The sequence below is a fragment of the Bubalus kerabau genome, chromosome 2 (assembly GCF_029407905.1).
Source record: "Bubalus kerabau isolate K-KA32 ecotype Philippines breed swamp buffalo chromosome 2, PCC_UOA_SB_1v2, whole genome shotgun sequence".
NCBI lineage: Eukaryota > Metazoa > Chordata > Mammalia > Artiodactyla > Bovidae > Bubalus > Bubalus kerabau.
The window spans coordinates 4,777,979-4,783,978 of record NC_073625.1 but is presented as its reverse complement, the minus strand read 5'-3'; the positions used below and the strand labels follow the sequence as shown (position 1 = coordinate 4,783,978).

Genomic DNA, 6,000 nt, shown 5'->3' with positions numbered 1-6,000 from the left:
GGATAGATCATTCAAAATGAAATTAACAATGAAGCTTCTACCTTAGAGGGCATATTATATTAGATAATATATACACACACACACATACATGCGTGTGTGCATGCTTAGCTGGAGAAGGAAACGGCAACCCACTCCAGTGTTCTTGCCTGGAGAATCCCAGGGACTGGGGAGCCTGGTGGGCTGCCATCTATGGGGTCGCACAGAGTCGGACACGACTGAAGTGACTTAGCAGCAGCAGCAGCAGCAGTGCATGCTTAGCAGCTTCAGTCGTGTCTGACTCTTTGCAACCCTATGGACTGTAACCTACCAGGTTCCTCTGTCCATGGGATTCTCCAGGCAACAGGCCAGAATACTGAAGTGGTTTGCCATGCCCTCCTCCAGGGGATCTTTCCAACCCAGGGACTGAACTTGAGTCCACTGCTTCGCAGTGGATACCTATTGAGCCACCTGGGAAGCCTATATACATATACATATACATATATATATATATATATATATATATACACACACACACACACACACGTATATACATACACACGCAATTATATCATACACCTGATGAACATAGATGTAAAAATCCTCATCAAAATGTAACCACACTGAATTCAGTAATGTATTAAAATGATCACATATCATGATCAAGTAGAATTTATTTCTGGGATGCAAGGATGGTTCAACATCTGCAAATCAATCAACATGATACACCATATTAACAAAATTTAGGATAAAATTATAGGATCTCAACAAAAGCAATTTGATAAAATTCAGCATACATTTATGACAAAATCTCTCAGCAAACTAAATATAGAAGGAATATGTCTCAATGTAATAAAGGTGATATATAACAAGCCTTCAGCTAACATTACTCAGAGGAAAAAAACTTTCAGCTTCTCCTCATTAAGATCAGGAAGAAGAAAATGATGTCCCAGTTGCCACTTCTATTCACTGTATCTTTGGAAGTCTGAGTCAGAGCAATAAGCTAGAAAAAGAAATAAAAGCTATCCAAGTCAGAAAGGAAAAAGTAAAACTGCCCGTATTTGAGGGTGTGTGTGTGTGTGTGTGTGTGTGTGTGTTGTGTGTGGTGTGTGTGTGTGTGTGTGTGTGTGTACACCTTCAGTCATGTCTGAGTCTTTATTAACCCATGGGCTGTAGCCCGCCAGGCTCCTCTGTCCATGGGAGTTTCCAGGCAAGAATACTGGAGTGGGTTGCCATGCCCTCCTCCAGGGGATCTTCCTGACCCAGGGATCAAACCTGCATCCCCTGTATCTCCTGCATTGGCAGGGAGATTCTTTTGCCACTGTGAAACCTGGGAAGCCCCATTTGAGGATGACATAATTTTATATACAGAAAACCCTAAAGATGCTACCCAAAAATATTAGAGCTAATAAACATATTCATTGTTTGCAGGATACAAAGTCAATACATAAAAATCTGTTGCATTCAAAAAACAACTATGAGACAAAGAACTTAAAAAATTCCATTTATACTTGTATCGAAGAGAATAAAATGACTAAGAATAAATTTTTCCAAAGAGGTGAAAGATCATTACACTGAAAACTATAAAACACTGATGAAAGAAATTGAACAAAACACAAATAAATGGAAAAATACTCTGTGCTCATAGACTAGAAGAACCGTTAAAATATCTACGCTGCCCAAAGCAATCTGCATGTGCAATGCAATCACCATAAAACTTACAGCAGCGGTCTTCACAGAAATAGAACTAACAATGCTAAAATTTGTGTGGAGTCACAAAAGACCCTGAATAGTCAAAGCAATATTGAGAAAGAAAAGACCTAGAGCCATCGCACTCTCTAATATCAAACTACATTACAAGTTACAATAGGAATAAAAAAAAATATGGTATTGGCAAAAAACAGATACACAGATAAACGGAACAGAATATAAAATCCAGAAATAAACCTACATATAGATAATTAAGAGGCAAGAATATAGGACAGGGAAAGCAGTTTCCTTCAATGGTGCTGGGAAAACTGGACAGCCACATGCAAAAGAATGAAACTGAACCCCTATCTAACCCCATACAAAAAATTAACTCAAAATGGATTAAAAATTTGAATGTAAGATTTGATAACATAAAAGTCCTAGAAGAAAACTAGGCAGTAAATTTCTTGATATTGGTTTTGGCATCGAATTTTTGGATCTGACTCCAAAAGTAAAAATAAACAAATGAAACTATAGTAAACTAAAAAGTTTCTGCACAGCAATAGAATTCATCAAGAAAGTGAAAAGACAACCTACTGAATGGAAGAAAATATTTGCAAATCATACATCTGATAATGAGTTGATATAAAACCACATAAGGAAGCCACAGAACTCAACAGCAAGGAAATGATCCAATTAAAAATGGGCAGAGGACTTGGACAGGCATTTTTCCAAAGAAGACATAGAGATGGCCAAGTGATACACGACAAGATGCTTGGTGTCACGAATCACTGGAGACATGCAAGTCAAAACCGCAGTGAGGTACCACCCCGTGTCTTTTACAATGGCGGCTTTCCAAAAGATAAGGGTAAGTGTCGGCAAGGATGTGGAGAAACGTGAACCCTGTGCACTGTCGGTGGGAATGGAAACTGCCGCAACCACTACAGAAACCAATTAAAATAGGACTACAGTATGACCCACCCATTTTATTTCTGGGTCTTATCTGAAGAAAATGAAAACACTAATTCAAAAAGATATGTGCACCCCTGTGTCCATGGCAACATTATTTACGATAGCCAAGATACAAAAACAATCTAAGTGACCTTTAATGAATAAAGGCATAAAGAAGATGTAGAAGATATACATACCCACAACAGAATATTACTCAGACATTAAGAAGAACAGACTCTTGACATTTGTGACAACATGGATGGACCTTGAGGGCATTGTGCTAGTAAAATAAGCCTGACAGAGAAAAGCAAAGATGTGTAATTTTACCTATATGTAGAATCTTAAAAACAGAATAAAGCAAAAACAAGCAAAAAATGTCAAGCTCATAGATAGAGAGGACAGACTGGTGGCTCCCAGAGGAAGGAGAGTGGAGTCCAAAGGAACACACTTCCCATTAGAGTGTAAATACACCACGCAGATGTGACAGACAGCATGCTGACTATAGGAATAATACTCAATCAAATATTTGGAGTTGCTAAAATGTCCATCTTTAGAGAGTTCTTTCTCTTTATACAAAAAAAAAAAAAAAAACCAAACCAAGACTGTATCTGTTTGGTGATGATGGTAACTAGATCTACTGCGGAAATGACTTCACAGTGTATACAAATGCTGAATCATTATGCTGACCACCTGAAACTAACATGCTATATGTCAATTATACCCAAGAGTTTTTTAAAAATAAAATATTACAAGATTCTTCCAATCTTCTATTAATGAATGACAAACGACCCCACAACTTGGTAGCATAAAATGATAACTATCAGTTGCAAATCTGTGGATCAGGAATCTGGGCAAGGCTCACTGGGGTTGGACCATCTCCACTGCACGTGGCATTGGCTGGACTTACTTACTCAACTGCACGCTGGCATCTGGCTCAACTGGCCACTGTCATAACTGGCCCTTCATGCTGGCTGGATCTTCCCTGGAACTGCTCTATTCACATTTCCTCAGCCTCCAGGGCCTCTCCTTCTGCATGGCCTCTCTTTCCACAAGGGCAGCCTTAATTTCCTGACTTGAAGATCCGTGGAAGAAAAATGAATGACAGCAGAAAATCTTACGACTCTTGAGAACTGGGCTCAGAACTGGCACAGCCAAACTCTGGCACATACTATTGGTCCAAACGATGAAATGATTTGCCCAGTCTTCAGGAGTGGGGAAAGAGAACCCATGCATCAGTGAAAGAAGAGACATTTTGTTACTATAGTTATAAAATGATACAGCACGAAAGATGAACTGGCATGAAAAGATACCTTTGGCAGGTAGGGGTAGTATGCCATATGAAGACCTAAGCTATACAGCCTACACAGCAACTGGGAAAAAAGTGTTCTGTTTCTGCTTGAAGTGATAAGGGCATAAATTATGTCTATGCCATTCTGCCACATGAGTAGGGACCTGCCTAAAAGTGGAGAGAATCCAAAGGTGAGAGAGGCATAACGTTCTAACAATAATATTTAAACATCTAAAGAAGACCATTCCTGAATCTAACACTATCCTGGACTTCCTAATTTTGGGGGTCAAAAAATTCTCTTTTATAAGTTTTAATTGTGTTATTGCTTGTAGTGGGAATGATCCTGTTTAACACACATGGCTCTGTCCATGCAGAGAGGAAGAACTAACTCAGCTCCCCCTCCCACACCCTAAGGTGTGGGACTCTGGATAAGAGAGAAAGCTATTTGATAAGCAATCAGTCCCTCTTTTTTTCAGCCCTTACTTCTCCATCTTTCTGAGGAACTATGGATGGAGGTTCATGACATTGTACAGGAGGCAGGAATCAAGACCATCCCCAAGAAAAAGAAGTGCAAAAAGACAAAATGGTTGTCTGAGGAGGACTTACAAATACCTGAGACATGAAGGGAAGCTAAAGGCAAAGGTGAAAAGTAAAAATATACCTATTTGAATGCAGAGTTCCAAAGAATAGAAAGGAGAGACAAGAAAGCCTTCCTCAGCGATTGATGCAAAGAAATAGAGAAAAACAATAGAAAGGGAAAGACTAGAGATCTCTTAAAGAAAATTAGAGATACCAAGGGAACATTTCATGCAAAGATGGGCTCAATAAAGGACAGAAATGGTATGGACTCAAAAGAAGCAGAAAATATTAAGAAGAAGTGTCAAGAATACACAGAAGAGCTATGTAAAAAAGATCTCCTGACCCAGATAACCATGATGGTGTAATCACTCACCTAGAGCCAGATATCCTGGAATGCAAAGTCAAGTGGGCCCTATGAAGCATCACTATGAACAAAGCTAGTGGAGTTGATGGAATTCCAGTTGAGCTATTTCAAATCCTAAAAGATGATGCTGTGAAAGTGCTGCACTCAATATGCCACCAAATTTGGAAAACTCAGCAGTGGCCACAGGACTGAAAAAGGGCAGTTTTCATTCCAAGCCCAAAGAAAGGCAATGCCAAAGAATGCTCTACCTACCACACAACTGCACTCATCTCACACGCTAGCAAAGTAATGCTCAAAATTCTAAAGCCAGGCTTCAGCAATATGTGAACTGTGAACTTCCAGATGTTCAAGCTGGATTTAGAAAAGGCAGAGGAACCAGAGACCAAATTGCCAACATCTGTTGGATTATCAATAAAGCAAGACAGTTCCAGAAAAACATCTACTTCAGCTTTATTGATTATGTCAAAGCCTTTGACTGTGTGGATCACAGCAAACTGTGGAAAATTCTTCAAGAAATGGGAATACCAGACCACCTGACCTGCCTCCTGAGAAATGTGTATGCAGGTCAAGAAGCAACAGTTAGAATTGAACATGGAACAACAGACTGGTTCCAAATTGGGAAAGAAGTATGTCAAGGCTGTATATTGTCACCCTGCTTATTTAACTTCTATGCAGAGTACATCATGAGGAATGCCGGGCTGGATGAAGCACAAGCTAGAATCAAGATTGCCGGGAGAAATATCAATAACCTCAGATATGCAGATGATACCACCATTATGGCAGAAAGTGAAGAAGAACTAAAGAGCCTCTTGATGAAAGTGAAAGAGGAGAGTGAAAAAGTTGGCTTAAAACTCAACATTCAGAAAACTAAGATTATGGCATCAGGTCCCATCACTTCATGGCAAATCGATGAGTAAACAGTGGAAACAGTGACAGACTTTATTTTCTTAGGCTCTAAAATTGCTGCAGATGGTGACTGCAGCCATGAAATTAAAAGACACTGTTTCTTGGAAGAAAGGCTATGACCAACCTAGACAGCATATTAAAAAGCAGAGACATTACTTTGCCAACAAAGGTCCATCTAGTCAAAGCTATGGTATTTCCAATAGTCATGTATGGATGTGAGAGTTGGACTACAAAGAAAGCTGAGCAC

At 39.4% G+C, this 6,000-nt stretch overlaps 1 long non-coding RNA gene across 1 annotated transcript in view; it reads right to left on the bottom strand.

The window, feature by feature from the left end:
- Positions 1-672: 672 nt before the first annotated feature.
- Positions 673-6,000, bottom strand: part of LOC129642944 (uncharacterized) — an 88,419-nt gene continuing 83,091 nt past the window's right edge. The window contains exon 4 of the long non-coding RNA XR_008709953.1: positions 673-979. This is a non-coding gene — a long non-coding RNA (uncharacterized LOC129642944). The remainder of the gene's footprint in view (positions 980-6,000) is intronic.